The 19,071-nt window shown below is 36.9% G+C and overlaps 1 protein-coding gene across 1 annotated transcript in view; it reads left to right on the top strand.

Moving 5' to 3' along the window:
* Positions 1–19,071, top strand: part of LOC108714306 (cytosolic carboxypeptidase 6) — an 871,648-nt gene that overhangs the window by 825,767 nt on the left and 26,810 nt on the right. The window lies entirely within an intron of this gene.

The raw sequence follows: 19,071 nt of genomic DNA, 5'->3' as shown, positions 1-19,071 counted from the left end.
GGGACATGATTACACTTTACAAGTACATTAGAGGACATTATAGACAAATAGCAGCGGACCTTTTTACCCATAAAGAGGATCACCGCACCAGAGGCCACCCCTTTAGACTAGAAGAAAAGAACTTTCATTTGAAGCAACGTAGGGGGTTCTTCACAGTCAGGACAGTGAGGTTGTGGAATGCACTGCCAGGTGATGTTGTGATGGCTGATTCTGTTAATGCCTTTAAGAATGGCTTGGATGAATTTTTGGACAGACATAATATCAAAGGCTATTGTGATACTAAACTCTATAGTTAGTATAGGTATGGGTAGATAGAATTTGATTAAAAGTAGGGAGGGGTGTGTGTATGGATGCTGGGTTTTCATTTGGAGGGGTTGAACCTGATGGACTTTGTCTTTTTTCAACCCAATTTAACTATGTAACTAACTATGTAACCTACAGTGAATGCCATACCCTTTCCACTGTGGTTCCTAATCTAGGACAGTATTGCCTAGGGGATACTAACCTGACTGATTTTCCTCAGTTGCAGCACTGATCTGCTCACTAACCTAACTTTCCTTACACCCCTGGGATGTAGTACAACAGGGTCTGACTATCAATAACTATTCTTAGTTCACAGGATCCTGGTATCCTGGCTTTAAGGAGAAGCAAACCCAAAAGTTAAAAACCCCTACCCCCCTACCCTACATTGACCCCCCTCCCTCCTCCCCCCAGCCTAAGTGTTACCCCAGGCAAATTCTCCTAACCCTTACTTACCCCTCCGTGCAGATTCTGTCCAGCAGAGTTCACGGGCGCAATCTTCTTCTCTTCGGTAATCTCTGGTATGAGACCGATCAGCGGCGCATGCGCAGTTGTCTGTTTCGCGACAACTGCGCATGTGCCAAAACTTACGAGAATTGCTGAAGTGCCGGTCTCATTCGGAAGATTACGGAAGCGGTTGAAGTTGTCGCCCGTGAACACTGATGTCTCCGAGGGGTAAGTAAAAAAACTAGGGGCATTTGCCCGGGGTAACAGACTGGGGGAAGGAGTGAGGGGGGTCTATGTAAGGTAGGGTTTTTTTAACTTTTGTGATTCATGGATGCCATCTTCAGCCATTTCGGTAATCTTTGGACATGAGAGACAGCGGAATAAAGTAGCCATTATTTTTGTGGCTTTTTATCAGTTAAATGCATTGAAGTCTATGTGTGTTTCCGTGGGATTTTTTTATGCAGCATTTTTCCTGTGCATTCTTGCAACAAAAATTTGTACAGGGCAATAATGCCAAGATTTTGTGATAACATTTTCAGATTGCAAAATGCGGAATTTTGCTGCAAATCCATGCAAAAAAATACTTGTGACATTATTTCTGAGCAATTTAGGCACCAAACTAGATTGTAAGCATTGTAATCTGTAAGATCTTTACCCACTCTTTCTACCTCAGACATTCTAAGTGCATGGCTCATAAAAAGAGTTTCTATATATATAAAGACAGTGATAATGATGATAAGGCAAGATCTAGTACTTATCAAATATACTCGTATTTTTCCATCAGATCAGAAATAGCTTTCCACTTCCTCTGCAATTAAAAGGGTTGCTGTGGATACAGTATTTAACTTTGTATAGCAGAGCAAGCAGGAAAAAAGAATGAAATGCTGTAGGATGCTGTTGACCTTTAAATGAGATTTTTAAACTCTGTTTAATAAAGTAAGAGAACTACATGGGTAAATGTTTTTCAGTGGGTGTGAGGAATGGATTTTTATGCTTTAAACTGCTATCACCTGTACATTTCACACATTCTGCATTAAAAAAGTAAAGGTAACTGTTGGGAACTCTGCATCAAGCCACCCACCCCTTCCAAAATCAATCATCTTTTAGCCTGTACTTAGCTGCCCATTGACTTCTGATGTCTATACATTAGTGTATCTCTTGCAAACAGAAAATGTCTTCTAACCTTTATCTAAATTTTTCTTTTTCTGATAATATATACACAGTATATACAGGTAGCTAGATTCCATAAGAGGAATACTTTTGCCGATCTGTCCTTTGTAATACAGCCTTTAAGATCCTCGTGGTGTTTAATAAATCAGTTCAATAGATTTTAGATACAGGAATCTTTAGTAACACCAATAATTCTGAACCTTCAAATTATAAAAACCCTGACAAAACTTACAGTGAAAAATACAATAAAATTAAAGTCTATTTGCATACAGCTTATTATAACTAACAAATGATAAGAGACAGACAGGCAGATTTATTCACTTTTGAATTAGAGAAAACAACAGGAAAAAAATTATCTAAATTTTAACTAAGGCTTTAAATAAAAAAGCTGACCGCAAATGAAAACCACATTGTTCCATATCTATTCATCACCAACTTGCATGAATTCTTCACACTTCCCATTCTACCCAAACTCGGGCAGCTTTTACCTGGCACAATTTTTTAGGCTTTCGTTTGAAAAACTTGAAAATATTCAATATCAAATTTTTGCTGTGATTTACTTTAATCACAAACAAACTCTCATAGGGAAAATGTTTTACATTTGTTTTCCTTCCTGAGGGAATATACAGTTAATAAAAATACTTTCTTTACCAAGTGAACCATTATTAAAAAATAATAATGGGGATGATATACGTAACGTGTAAGAAAACTATGTAATTTGCTACCAATTAAAACAAATTATTATCGTTTTCTCCAAATCAGAGCAGATGAAGGCCACTTGAGGTAGTAAAACAACAATTAAAAATATTTTAATAAAATAAAGTTTTTAATAAAGATGGGTCAGGTGGGTTTGGCCTAAACAATTGTCCCCTGCAGTGGGTCGTAGGTCGGTAGTGGATCAAATTTGCTCCAGCTTAGCTGCCTCTAGATTCTCCCTAACCTATCCCTACTCAACATCTCACGGCCGACATGGCTATGCTATGTTAAATCTATTATTGGATAATTTTCATGGACAGAACGAGGCATCAGGCTTAGTTCTGGGTAGCAATGAGGTGCTGTAAGTAGCAACCTGTAGTTACCAATTGAAGCTAGGGCACTCCACTGGGGGTATATCTGACATATCTGTCCCTGAGGGCGGATAAGCAAAGGATGCTATGGAGAGTTTTGAAAGTTCTCACAGACGTCACAGCATCTGCTTTCTCTGACATTCCCTGCTGCTCATTACAGAGTAATAAAAAGGAAAAAAAAGATCACTGTCTTAAACATTCAAACATCTCAAAACAAAATGTACTTTATAGATTTCCTTGAATGTGTGCTTTTTCACCTGTCAGCACATCTTTTCTACCTTTCTATTTCAGCTCTCCAATGTCTGCAGTCTAATCCTCACTGGCGGAGGAAGGAACCTTACAGCAATTTAGACACTCAAGCCATCATAATTACGTTTAAATTCTGAGTGAAATACTGTGAGCTGCAGGTCCAACCTGACACCTACAGTGGTTTTGAAAAGGTCACAGAGACATTATAGCATGTAAACAGTGAAGATAATAGCTGTGAGTGGTGAAAAGCGTCTAACCTTCACAGTGAAAAACCTTAAATTATTTTTGAAGTGTAAATGAGAGGCAGGTCTCCAAAGATAGAATAAGAGCCACGTCTCCAAAGATAGATGTGAAGCATGGAATTGCATAGCAGCAACATTTTAATAGTTATTACCTTAGTATCCCCTGGGAATCCCCAGATGGCAGCAAAAGAAATGGAGCATTCAGATATTCCATAGGTTTAGTTAAATAAAGAGCAGAGTATACTTTCCTATCCCTTAGATTTATATAGTATAGCAGTAAAGATAAAGTATATAGTCTTATCATTTTTGTTCAGTACAAGCTCATTACTCACCTGGTCATTTGAATGATTTAAAAGGCATCGATTTTGGAAAATATTTCTTGAAGTACAGAAGCCTTTTTTTACACGCATGTAGATATATTAGGCGATATTGAACAAAGAAATATCAGTTGCATTGGTTCACATCTTAAAGACTTACATTTTTAATAGGATGTGGCCAAACAAAAATAGCCTATTAGTAGGATGTGGCAGAATGTTGCATGTACCATTTCTGCATTTAAATCTTTCTGTATGACTACCAGGTATGCTACAGGTTTATTGCCTGCATGTCGGTTCTATGACCCATGTTAAGCATATGGTCCTCCATGTTCTTGATTGACTATGGGGCATGTTTACTAGCACTGAAGATAAATATCACAAGTGGTGTGCCCACAGCAACCAATCAGATCTTTGCTTTTGTTTTATAACTTGTAGCTAGCTGTTCAAATCTAATTGAATCCGATTCAGTATTATGTTTTGGAAAATACTTACATACTTAGGGGCACATTTACTTCGCTCGAGTGAAGGTTTAGAATAAAAAAATACTTCGAATTTCGAAGTATTTTTTTTGGCTACTTCGACCATCGGATTGGCTACTTCGACCTTTGACTACGACTTCGAATCGAACAATTCGAACTAAAAATCGTTCGACTATTCGACCATTCGATAGTCGAAGTACTGTCTCTTTAAAAAAAACTTTGACCACCTACTTCGCCACCTAAAACCTACCGAGCACCAATGTTAGCCTATGGGGAAAGTCCCCATAGGCTTTCTTAGCTTTTTTTGATCGAAGGAAAATCGTTCGATTCGAAGGATTTGCAGTAAGTCAAAGGATTTAACTTTGAGGGTCGAATATCGAGGGTTAATTAACCCTCGATATTTGACCAATAGTAAATGTGCCCCTTAGTAATCAGATTTTTCTTTTGAGGGACCGGTCTTGGCTAGAAGTAGTGATGGGCAAATAAATTTGCCTGGCACAAATTCACAGCGAATTTCAGTGTTTTGCTGCGAGCGAATAAATTCGCAAATCTCCCGCGAAAATTCACCGGTGAAAATTTGCATGCGTCAGTTTCCGATTTTCACGATTTTTCATGAAAATGTCAGATTTTTTTGTGAAAACCTTCAAATTTCACGATTTTTTTGCGAAACTGTTAGAATTCCACTATTTTTTTCGTGAGCTTTCCGATTTCACGATTTTTTGCAGTTTCGTGAATTTTGCAGGAAATTCACAAATTTTCCGGTGAAGCAGAACGCGAGAAATTTGCCCATCACTAGAAAAGCTTTACATGCTTTTTCCAATGTAGAGCATAGGGACAGAGAAAGTGGAGCATGCTACAGCCAGTGCATTGCCAAATGCTTTTGATACAGTGCCATAGAAATAATTACTGGGTAAAGTACACTCAGCACACAGAGTCCTGGGAACAATATATATAGCTAAAGGACCATGTACATGAGTCAATAGCACATCCTTTTCTTAAGTCCAAAGTTATAACTGGTGTGTCATAATGTTGTACATTAAGAATAATTTTGTTTAACCTGTGTATGAAGACAGGATGAGAGTAATGTCATTGTGTTCGTTAATAACAGAAGCTATGTAGACTTTAATAATAATATTATTAAATAATAATATTAATGTTTGTCCTAACATTAATAAGGACAAAGACATTACAGAGCAAGAGAGTTCGGGCAGCAGGTGTAATGTTTGTAGTGTGATCAAAACTGAAATTCATTGTTTATAAATGCAGCATTACGATACAGGCTTTGAAGCTACTCTCTCTAGCTGTTTATACTTTGATGGTTTAATCCTTGGAAAACTATAGCCATAAATAAATAATGCATCTGAATTCTTCAATACCAGGTAAATACTGTAATTTTAAGATGTTTTATTTATCTCAAGACATATTTTTTTTTTTAGATGTTTTAGACTTAATATCCCTATCAGGGATACCTATGGGGATACCTATGGCAGTAAATAAGTTCAGACTCCAAATCCCACCTCCCATCCACTGTCTTGAGCAGTAGAGGGACCAGCCACCCAGTTTGGGAGCCTCTGATTTACATAGTACTATAATGGGATTTCTGTATTCACATAGGATTCAGGTACAAATGAAAACAATTCCCTCTACTCCAATACAGACACAATGTCTAAGTCTTTTCTAATTCATCATGACCTTCTACAATTAATCTCCCAGTGTCACAATCATCAATCTTATTACCCTTCTGTAGTATAACTTATGTGCCACGGACATATATTTGTGGCACGGGCAAGAACACATGCAATCTTGACTGCTTTGCTCTCAGGAAAATATGTAAAATAGTGTAAAACTAATAACAGGATTTATGCCACTACTGTATTTTAGTGGTGAAACTACTGGTGAGGGGCAAATAAATTCGCCAGACACTAATTGGCGGCGAATTTCAGCATTTCACCACAAGCAAATTAATTTATGAAACTGTGGCAACAATCCGCGCGCATAAAAATTGGAGCACATCAAAATTATTAGGACGACGATTGACTTTAATGCATTTGGACCACATAGTCGCACGTATAAAAATTGTCAATCGCGTCAAAATTATTTTGACGCCCATTGACTTCAATGTGTTTTGCCAATTTGTGCCATTTTGCGTACATTTTTTTGAGTAAATTTTAAAAATTTTCGGTAAATTCACAAATTTTTCGGTAAATTCACAAATTTTTCGGGAAGTAAAACAGCACAGATTCCTCCATCACTACTGTTGTGAGATTATTTCTGTTTTAATTGCACGGCAGGGATTATCTCTCAAGATAAAGGCTCTAGAGGGGAGCCGAAACGTCAATTTTATGCCATAAATGGAATAAAGATTTGAACAATATATAAATCTCAGGAGTGCACTACCATACTTTGTTTGTGTACATACAGCCCCAGGAGCAGCACCCGGGTAGACGATTGAAGAGTTAATATTGTGAGTGCAGATCTGATTGGTCGGTATATATATATATATATATATATATATATATATATATATATATATATATATATATATATATATATATATATATATATATATATATATAAAAATTTCTATTGGAAAAGAATGTCAGTCGTCTTTAAAATTCATTTTGAATTAGGACTCATTTATGTGTGCATGAAATGTCACCATTTAAGGAAACACCTATCTTCCTTTGAGCCAGAAATATAATAAGGATCAGAATGCAGATGTGTATTGAGCAATGGGTTTTATTGTTCTCGTTGTTATCACTATGTTAGCACTGAGCATGCACATCATAAATAGAAACAAGCTCTTTTCGCAAAGGGACCTCTGTGTCCTTTGGGTCAGGTGGTGTTTTTCTTTTTATAACATTTAAGCATTTAGAAAAAATGCTTGAAGCGCAGAGTAACCTTTCCTTGCCTAATAACATTTAGAAGATTTTACTGTTCTGTGCAGAGAAAAGGACCTGATGAATTTTAAATGCTTTGGAGAATATAATATAGTCATGGATTATATATCTATGGATAAACATAGATTTTACCTTTTTTTTAAATAGCTATCATAAATATTGGGTTGTATATTAATCTTTGTCATTCCAAATGGTCTGAAACAAGAATAAATGATGGCATTCTAGCTATTATCAAGCTGGCAAAATGTAAGTTGGCAGTTCTGCAACAGCTGCAGTGTCGAAGGTGCTGTTGGACAAAGAACCTATACTTTACCTTAAATATTGTATCCAACATTGTGTGCATTTTAGGACACTATTCAATTAAATGATCAAATCTGTCATAAATTGCTGGTGGTGCATTTCTCTAAAATTAATATTTTCATTTTATATCAGGCACATTGCTGCCAAATGACTTCAATTAAAGTAAACAGACAGCTCAATGATATTTTAGAGAAATGACACATAGGGCTTTTTTTTATAGGAGTTGGCCCCTTCTATAGCAACAGCTATTCTTATGATGGTGTCTGCCAACATTTAAAATGATTTTAACAAACATATAGGTGTTGATATCATAGATACGCCATATACATTACATTTACTTGAGGCAGTACTTCTGTGCTGAATACATTGGGGTAGGTTCATTGAGTTCTGTCTATTTTTCTAGTATACCAACATGGATATCAAGTGGGTTACTAAGAACCCCATAACTTGCTCATTCTATTGGTGTGAGAAAGAGGATGTAAACCTATATGTAAAATGTTCCCTTCTGTAGTTTTACTTTAATTCACTTTCAGGAAACAAGATTATATTGTAAGTAAATAAAAACTCAATAAAACTTTGTAGACCATAATCATGCTGAGTTATGCAGATGGGTATCAGGTTCATGAAAGTTATCATTTGCTGCACAGAAGGATTTGTCCTGGGGTGCTGAATTGTCATGAAGTGCTGAAGGATCAGATTGAGGAGGTTGTTAGTCAGTTTGGGTTAGCATGTGTCAAAAGCTGAGGAGACAATCCCTCACAACCTTATACAGTACCTGCAACAAGAGATTAGGGCTATGCAGACTTCTTTCGGTGATTTTGTTTAAGTGAGTTGTCTCCGAAGCCTTGGATGAATATGTTCCATGCAGTTAACCAAATTGACCATGGCTGGTTTACCCAAGGGGGGCTGCACTATAGTATCGATATAGTTTTGATTTGCATTTGCACAGAGATTTGATTTGCATACTTACACAGGAGACTGTATTTTCCATTATTCAGGAGGGTGAGCTTGGTGGCCAGCATTACTCTTCGGAAGCCACAGTAATGGGATGAAATTATTACTTTTTGATTATCAGCCATCCTACTCCTTTGATTACCTCTGGCCCACCTCACAGGTCTCACAGATTTTTCTCACCTTCCATCTTCACATTTGTAAAGTGCACTTCCCCATACTACAGGTTCCTTGTGTGCATGTGTTGGTCTGTGATCTGGGACTTCACAGATTTCAAGGAAGGTGCATTAGTTAATATTTAATGAGCTGTAATCTTTTGGAATGTATACAACAAACCAATGCTTCAGTAATACTAGCATACCAACTATGTAGATTCAACATTACCGGGCAGTCACTGTGAGTAATCTGATTAATATATTAATACTATTAATATCTCCTACATGACTTTACCCTTCAAAAAAACAGAAAATGTTTTGTTTAAATATTGTTTGCTACAATGTGTGCCCCTGGCACATTTATGGAGATATGTGTATTCAAATGAATAGGCTATAAAACATTACCAGCTCTTTAGATGTAAAGTTTCTTAACCTGTAATGATTTTTTAATGATCCAATATTTTTTTTCACCTGGATCTTGCCCATAATTTTCAGAAGTGCAAAACACAATTTGCAGTTGAAATTAAACTCAACACTGCATTCTAGAAAAATAATCTGAGCAAGTTTATCAATTTTTAAAGATAAATACGATATAAAGAAATTGTACATACATATTGCACAACAGGAAAAAAATGACATGATATTGTTATTTCTAATTATGACATAACAGATTTACTATTAAATCCACTTGTGATACAGTCCTGCTAAGCTAAACACACACAATATGTAGCCTCTATAAATTCTAGTTAGTGAGAGTGTTTCATTTTCTTCCTTCATTATTATCTTCTGTTGTAAATGAGCAGCATTAACTGGCTGTTCAAAGAGCTCCCTATATAAGATTCTGTACTGTAATGTTTGGCCCTTATTTCCATTTGCCGCATTGTCTGCTAACAAACGACTTGCATTATAATCATTAGGCCATTAGTGAGAAGCAGCCTCAAGTCAAAAATGCCAGCCATTTTCACTCTGGCCATAAATCATTGTGAGGTTCTCTGGGTATCTGCTGGGAGAAAATATCTCAGGCAAGCGGCTGTGTACTAAAAGCCAATTCTCTTCTAGTTGCTATAGATTTAGCTGAAAAAAAATTTCATTAATGCCAGACACACTGTTTAACATCTAACCTAAAAGTACTAAAGAGAGTGTGTTCTGGAATGTATGCATACAAATAGAATTGCTTCCCAAAGGAGAATGCAAGGTATTGTATACTGGTGCTGTCCTGACACATTAGAGTTTGAAACCCTACAACTCAGTAGTTGCATTGCTCTATCCTAAAATACAGTATATAAGATGACAAGGAAAAAAACTATAAATCTGCTGTGACTATTTCTTTAAATCTGTCCATCAACAGTAAAAACAGACATTTATCATATAAGTAGTAGCTAAAATGTAAAGTAGATTGCATCTTATGGGGAGTCCATATAGTGCTTCCATACATAAATTCAAGCAAAAATGAATATGTCTATTCTCCACCACTGCATACATATAAAATATATGTCTGTCTCCAGGGTCTCAATGCAAAGACTATAATCCATATGTTTGTAGACTGAGGTTCATTTGTCTCTTTTCCTAGGCTTCTTGAGTGAACAGCTCAACATTTGCCTAGCATAAACATTTTTTGTTTATTCAAACTGTCAAAAGATGTACATATCCTTTTAGGGCAATTGGAAATGGTGGTATTGGGGTTGCTTTGGCCTTAGTGGAATAATCCTTTTCCAAGCTCAGGTACAGTATCTGATAATCACTTGCACTAGCGCTTTCATCTGTTGGCCATAGTAGGCAAATGAGAGGCAATTTTGACCACATTGGCCGTGCCCCTTAGTACTACAAAGAAATGTGCATGCCAAAGCACCTGAAATGGTCCTATGTGCCCCTGCCCTCAAACAAACATATATTACTATATATTAATTGATTCATTGTAAGGACTACAAACCAGTAAGTGACAAGGAGAAAACTTGCACAATTCAGTACTACCGATATCTGGTAGCTGCTAAGCAGTTTGATTCATATTTGTATATTATACAGTAGGGATGCACCGAATCCAGGATTCGGTTCGGGATTCCGCCAAGATTCGGCCTTTTTCAGCAGGATTCGGCTGAATCCTTCTGCCTGGCCGAACCAAATCCGAACCCTAATTTGCATATGCAAATTAAGGGTGGGAGGGAAATTGCGTGACTTTTGGACACAAAACAAGGAAGTAAAATGTTTTTCCCCTTCCCACCCCTAATTTGCATATGCAAATTAGGGTTCAGATTCAGTTTGGTTTTTGGCCGAATCTTTCACAACGGATTGGGGGGTTCGGCCGAATCCATAATAGTGGATTCGGTGCATCCCTATTATACAGCTTCAAAATGCACAAAAAGTCCTTGTAAAGGTATGGGATCTGTTATCAGGAAACCTGCAATCCAGAAATCTTCTAATTATAGAGGGGCAATCTCTCATAAATTCCATTTTAATAAAATAATTCACATTTATTAAAATGATTTCCCTTTTGTCTGTAATAATAAAACAGTATATTGCACTTGATCCAAACGAAAATATAATTAGTCCTTACCGGGGGCAAAACAATCGTATTGGGTGTATTTAATGTTTATAAAATGTTTCCAGATAATGGATCCCATATTATATCGGTATATTTATATATACATCTTGCTGTATTAAAGCTGAACATCCACGAATACCAGAACTAGCAATTTTCAAGAACAGGCTAACACTGTATGCATTATTTTTTCCCCAAGAAACCAGAGATGCATGAAATTAAAAAAAAGGATTTTTGGTACAGAACAGTGTGTTAGCTAGGGTATAGCAATATAGTTTGTCTCACATTTTACGTTTATACTATGTTCATGCAAAATGCAAAGCACAGGAAGAAAGCACTCTGTTTGCGGCATGTTGCCTTGCTATTTGCCCCTAACTCCCATATCACCTTACCCTATAACCCCTTACAATAGAGCAGTTTGGCAGCACTGCAATCAGAGGAGGTAGGTGACAGGTGGAACATAATTCAGACATGTTGGGTATAGAGCACCAGGGGCTGCAAGGTGCAGAATAATCCTGTACTAATAATTTATTAAGATGGCGAACCAAATAAAGAGGTTTAACAAAGACATTTACATCCATAGATGTGGTGGTCAATTTGTGCTTGTCCCTGCAGTTATTTGCATCTAAAACCATTTGTGTATGGTGTAGTGATGTAGGAGGCATCACTACCCCGAACCTACCATCATCTCCTGACCAGTTGATAGTTCCCAGGTTCCCTCAGCATCCTCCATCAACAGACAAATGCACACTTGCACCTAACAAATCAGGCACAGACGTTATTTGCACGTCGAAAACCAACATTGACACAAACAAACACCGGAAATTACAGGAAGACTGCAAAAATATTCACCACAACTGCATCTGATTTGTGATGAAGCGCACAAGCAGTTTTGTCTATTTTGACTAATCAAACACAGTTGAGTCAAGATGCAGCGCAAGTGAGGATTGCTTTGGATCAAGGGGAGCTCCATAATGAATGCTGTGGAGGAATGTGACAAACCTGAACGCAACCCAACTGAGCTTCTGTGGAATGATTTGGAATATTGACTGTGAGTCAAATCCAACCCCCCAACCAAGATTAGTGCTCAACCTCAGTATTGCTCTTGTGGCTGAAAGAAAGCAAATACCACCAATATCTAATGTAACATCTTTTCAAAAGAGTACAGGCTGTTATAAGCAAAACGAGGATCAACTTCACATTAATACTATTGATTTGGGTATGAGATATTGGCCAGGCCGGTGTCCAAATGCATTTGGCCAAACAGTGCATCTGGGCAAAGAGATAATACTATTAACTGTATTTCCTTCCTTGCAGCAAACATATATTTTGGGTGCTATGATAGATAGTCTATTTGTGTGTGTCTAAGTAACTCTTTGTTACTATTATTTTATTATTTTGAAACAATATAAAGCATTAAACTGAATTATTACTGTTCTCCTTGAGTCTAGATAATAAGGTTCTATAATACCTTTGATACAGCGTGTTTATCTGAACATTTAACTATCCAAGAGCATGTGAAGCTAATAATGATCGGTGTGAACATATTTCCAATTACCTTAAAGTACTTTTCTTCCCCCAAATTAGGTTTTCATTCTGCTATGGTGTTATTATAAATACAAGATGCCAAAAAAAAAAAACTCTTCAATCCTCATTATGTAATCTTAGTACAGTCTGAAATATTTTTTTTTTCTGTGTGAACCAAAATGAAGTACTGTATGCAATCTAACTCTTCTATATTAAGGATGATTTAGTAGACCACAGTGGCCAGAGCTTAATAAAACAAAAAGGTATTTTTTTCACTTCACAAGCTGAAGAGATTGAGCCCATAGATCTTCATTATGCTTGCTTGCCTTGAAAAAGTTAATGTCTCAGTTTGGCACATTTGAACAACTTTTTAATACCGAAACTTGAACGAAGTTCAGGTTATCACCGCTTATGAGTTAAATGTTATATGCCTTCAACACGAAATTACCGTGGGCACTTTACCAAGTAGAAATGTTTCATTTTCATATACGATATTCTGAAGCATACAGAAATCACATAAACTCATTTATATAAAAGGCTGTGCTGTAGAGACACTACTTCAGCCTGGAGAAGTTTCCATGGCAGAATACAGTTCCATGTGATATCAGACTGTAGTAATAAATATTTGAGGTTATGATTCTAAATGATCACCCCCTTTGATTGCTGTTTGCAACACTAATGAGTAGTGTTAAGTGGATGTTTTGATAAATGGAGAATCCAACTTTTTCCTATCCAAGTTTAAAATTATTAATGAGTTTGGCACTCTGTGCTTTTTACGAATGCCCCTTATATTGCTTTTCTTGTAGTTTTAAGAGCGCGGTTTGAATAATCCCAGCGTGGGAGGCAATGGTAAATGTTTAAATGGTCTTTCCAGCAGGGAGCTGTGATACATTGCTGTCTCAGTATTATTGAACTGCCAGGATGTCAGTTGTTTAGCTAGCATCATTTGTATTAGTGTCTAATAAAGACAAAGTGGTTGCAAAAAAAAATAAAAATGAACTCCTCACAACAGACATGGACTTTTTTTTTTTTTACAAAAGCCATATATTTATATTGTTACAGCTATGCAAGTTGACTTCAAACAACAAGGATGGAGTCATAATGTAGAAAACCTCATAATGAAGCAAAACAAAGCTGTGTTATCAGCCAGAAACTCTAAATTCCTAACATTGGAACAATATGTAATAGTACTCACTTGCTGTGAAAAAACACACAAATTAGTGTAAGTATTCATCAGATAATAGCTTCATATGAAATGCTAGATTTTGCATTAACATACAAAAGTTGTATTTTAAAGGGGTGGCTCACCTTTTTTTTTTTTTTAAAGTTCTCTTTTATTTAACAAAAAAGCAAATTGACATATCAGTACATATCAAGTAGACAAGTGTGATCAAAAATATACAGTCCACATAGTATATGCAAGCAGGTATACAAATAAAACAGTGCAGTCAACAAGGACAGGTTTGAATCAAAGCAATCACTGAACATTGGGATTAGGGTATACCTCAAGCCATCTCTCCCAGATTTTCTCAAATTTAGTTGAGGAGCCATGCGCTTCATAAGTGAGTTTGATAAGTGGTAAAGTGCGGTTGACCAGAGCAATCCAGTACTGAACTGAGGGAGGTGCAGGCTGAAGCCAATGAAGTATGATGGCTTTTTTAGCATAAAATAGCAAAGTACGATACAGAATTCTTACATGGGTTTGTGGAACAATATCATCTACGACTCCAAAAAGACAGGCTTCAGGAGAGAGGACTTGAGGCAACTCCAGGTTATCACTCAAACATTTAACCACTGTACGCCAAAATCGAACAATCTTGGGGCAGGACCACAAAACATGTAAAAAATCTGCTGATTGGTCTTGGCACCTGGGACAGGCTGGAGATTTATCTGGAAATATATTATGCAATCTGAGGGGTGTAAAATAATAAAGGTGAAGAACTTTAAAATTAATTAATCTATCTCTGGTAGAAATAAGAAAGCTATAGCTAGAAGTAGTGGCTTCCTCCCATACATCATCACTTATCTCAGGCAGTATTGATTGCCATTTACGGAGGGCAGAGTCAAATGGAGAAGGTCCAAGGTCTTGCAAAGCTCTGTATAAGTTAGTAACCAGCTGTCTCGTACTCTCTACTCTAAGAATATCTTCAAACCGAAAAGTATGATAAGTAATTGGACCCGGACCAAACTGGGCTCTACAAGCATGTTGTAGTTGCATAAACCGGAACACATTTAAACTTATAGGAGCTACAGAATCTTGTAATTGCTGAAAAGTTGGAAATGACCCGTGTTGCAACAGGTCTCCAAGGGTTTTAATTTTACGAATGGGCCAATATATAAAATCAGGCAGATGTCGAAGGTGGGGAAGCAAGGGATTTGACAAGTGCTGTAGCCTCCGTGCAGTCTGCCATGCATCATAGGGGGCCCTCAATACAGGAGGCAGAGTAGTAGAGTCCTTTAACTTCCTTTTAGGGCAGTGGCATAGGGATTCGATTGAACCCAGGATAAGGGAGTGAAATAACATATTGGGGTCTTCTGGATTAGGTACCAGCCACTCATGCACAATTGTGCTGCTATATAGTAAAACCAAAGATTAGGGAGTCCCAGGCCCCCATTCGGGACAGTAGCTGTAAGAGACTTCCATGAGATCCTAGGGTGTTTATCCGCCCATATATATGAGATTAAAGCACTATTGACTCTGCTAAAGAATGATTTAGGTATCTTCGTGGGAGCATTCCGAAAATAATACAAAAATTTCTTTAGGAAAATCATTTTAGATAGATTAATTTTCCCCCACAAAGTCAAAGGAAGACCCTTCCAGGAGGTTGCCGTTCTGATAAAACCAAGCAATGGTTGTAGATTGTCATCAATAAAGGAGGAGTCTTTGGCAGTTACAATAATGGGGTGGCTCACCTTTAAAGTAGAATTCAACCCATAATAAAAAAAACCCTCCCCCCTACCCCTGATTTCAAGGTGACAGATTAGGAGAGAATGTGTGTCAGGCAGGTTGAGCTCTGTAGAAATATATTGTATAACCTCAGCCCAAAACTGCTGAATTAATGTACACTCCCAGAATACATGGAAAAAAAGGTTCATATTGCAGTTCTGCACTTTGGACAAGTGTCAGATTCGATGAGATATAATTTAGCTAGTCTGTATGGTGTATAGTAGACTCTGTTAATAAATTTGATTTGTATAAACCTGTCCTTCATAGACTTAGTCACTTCAGGAACTTGTTTTAGAGCATCTCTCCACATATCATACTCCAATTCGGGGATGTCTCTCACCCATTTTTGCTTTGGCTTTTCCAATGGATCAGGTCCTGCCGGCAGAAGTATTGTATAGCATAGTGAAAGTGGTTTTCACAGGCCTGGTTTGAGTAGGTATTTTTATAAGGTTGTTTCTTTTGGTCAATACTGGTCTAACAGGGAATTGTGATAGTAATGTGTGTTTATGCTGGAGATAGCGAAACACCATGCTAGGGGGGAGGTTATACTCTTGTTGTAAGACTGGGAATTGTTTAATTTCCCCTCCTACAATAATATATTTTAAAACTTTAATGTCATAATTAGCCCAACAGCTGACTTCCGGTATGAGTTGAAAGTGGGGTAGGTGGCTATTGCCCTATACGGGAGTATATATTTACCATGTTGGGGAGCTAGCCATTACCATACCCTGGGCTTTCTGGAAGGTCCCCTTCACTGTAAGCATAGATATCATATTATTAGTTTTGGGATGGACCTCTATACAGTGACCTAGTCAACGCTTCAACTGAACCCACTATTGCTGCCTTGAGGGTCACAGTCTGGTTACCCAGTGATGGGTTAAAGGAGAAGGAAAGTTTAGAACTAAGTAAGCTTAATCAGAAAAGTCTATATAAATACACCAGTAAACCCTCAAAGCAATGCTCCTCTGTAAAAAGAAACACAGCATTTCTTTCCTTCTATTGTGTACACATGGGCTTCTGTATCAGACTTCTTGTTTTCAGCATAAACCTCCATGGCTAGGGCTTGAACATGCTCAGTTTGCTCCTTTCTCCCTCCCTCCTCCCCTCCCTGCTGTAATCTGAGCCCAGAGCTATGAGTGAGCAGGGAGAGACTCAGACAGGAAGTGATGTCACACCAAGTGAACATGGCAGCTGCTTTCCTAAACAAACAGAGAGCTTCTAGACATGTTAATCAGCTATGGTAAAGCATCCTGCAGAATAAATATAGTATTATAGATTGCACTATTGTGGCTAATCTATTGGCAATAAACTGTTTCGGGACTTTCCGTCTCCTTTAATTTACCAATGTGCATATACCAACTGACTAGACTAGATCTTGTTGGCTAGGCCTCCTCCTGTTGTTGGGGCACACAGTGTTTTGAGTGTTATCCTAGGGTGTCTCTCTGCCCACAAGAGTTTTCTGAACAGGCTTTTGCCCGATTGAACCAGGTAGCTTATGGAGTGATAGGGGAATTATTAGCATGTTAAAGTAAACTTTATATCACATAAAGGTACAGAACAAAAGTACTAAATTAAACTACTACTTGGTAATATACTTCATAATTTTCTCTGAATTTGGCGGTGTGGTTTATTAAGGACAGCTGCCCAATCAAAGGTTTAAAGCCCAGATACATTGTTATTTAAAGATATTGTTAAAATAAACTATGAAGTGTAACAGGATGTAGATGAAGCAAAACTGGCACTCACTAACATTTCTTGGTACTAGAAAAGCACCAGAGGCAGAAGTAGCTACGAGTGTCTGTGGTTAATATGCCATATGAATTCTCGCTGGAGGGAGGAATAGGAGACAACTGTGTAAAAAATTGCAGAATGTGGGTCTTTATTGATGGGAAACCAACATTTCTTTAGAATTTATAAAGAAATGCAGTATTTTATTGATTCATAAATCACCAACTATCTTGTTACTACAAGAATATGAATAATAAAAATGAACAAATGGAGAAGGCCAAAAAAGCTGACGAGTGTGTCAATGAAAGTAAATGGTAAGGCATTGTTGTTTTAATTAGGAACCCTTTCCACAGCCAAAGACACTATATATGCATAAAAGGGACAGACAGAAACATAATTGTTAGAGGGCTGGAAATGATTTAGTGCATGACAAAACAAATATTATTTTGCATTAATGGCCAATTAGAGGGAGTGCTAAATTACTGCATGTGAAAGTGCATATTTCTTATGATTTATCCTGCTGTCTTTTATTGGCAGTTTTTCCTGACTGTGACTATTTGTAAGCCGATTTTTTATATATTCAGAATTATTGTACAATTTTTCTCTTGGTCTTTGCAAACTTTCTCTTTAGCACAGTTTAGCATTCATTTACATATGCAAGACTTGTATGTGAGTTAATTTGCAGTCCAGTTGGTTCATAATTATGTATACACATTTTCAGATCCACAAAGGCTACTTTACTGATGAAAATGTATTGTACTATTAGTAGATGCACAAGGCAAATTTGGAAATCAACCATAGCTTTTTAATTATAAGATTTAGCAAGAGCCTATTAATTTTATATGAAAGTTATTAAGACTCATTAACCAATGCTATGGCCACAAGTGCTGGAGTGCCTCTTAGGGCCAATACAGATAATAACTGCAGCCATTGCATTGACTGGTGCTGTTTGCATAACAAGGTGCAGAGCATTTTAAAATAAATACCTGTAAGAAGGCCAACTTCCACAAAAGTTTTGGTCATCAATTTGTAAAAGGACAACTGATTCACAGAACATATCTGTTAGTTTTATGGTTTTATATAAATGCTTTTTATGTAAAAGTTCTTAAATGTGGTATAAAATTTGTCATTACTGCACCCCAAAAGTATATGAACATTTTTCTCCATAGTGATATAAGCCAAACAATTTAGCAACATTTTTTGTTGACATTTACAGGGTTTATCAAAGGTCAAGTTTATGAGGTTTGTGGGTTTCTAATAATAAACTCAAATGTTTGCTTATTTATGAAAAAAACTGAATGTAAAAAACTCGATTAAATGCAATCGAGGGGACTCAAAAACCTCAAATTTATCAAGGCTAAAAAACCTTGAATACCTAGAATCTTTCAACTGCAAACCACCGTGAAAAAAATGAAAATCATGAAACTGGAGTATTTTCAGATTTGGGTTTTTAGCAGATTCGGGGCATAATAAATCTAGAGAAAAAAATGTTTAAACTACCTTTGAAAAACTAGAATTTTTTGAGGAAAACATAACTTGACCTTTAATAAATAACCTCTTTAAATTGTGTCATAAAATGGGCCGACATGATGCATCAGCAGATTGAAATTTTTAAACCTGCCAACTTATATCTATAGTACACAACGTTGAGACTGGTGGTCCACTATACATGTAACAATAACTTTGCTTCCTACAATAACGTGTTTGGCCAGGTATTCTCATACAGAGTTCAATGTGTGAAATAAATGCAAAGGAA

Source organism: Xenopus laevis, chromosome 4L, assembly GCF_017654675.1.
Source record: "Xenopus laevis strain J_2021 chromosome 4L, Xenopus_laevis_v10.1, whole genome shotgun sequence".
NCBI classification, from domain to species: domain Eukaryota; kingdom Metazoa; phylum Chordata; class Amphibia; order Anura; family Pipidae; genus Xenopus; species Xenopus laevis.
The sequence above is the reverse complement of the archived record's forward strand: the minus strand, read 5'-3'. Positions and strand labels throughout refer to the sequence as shown.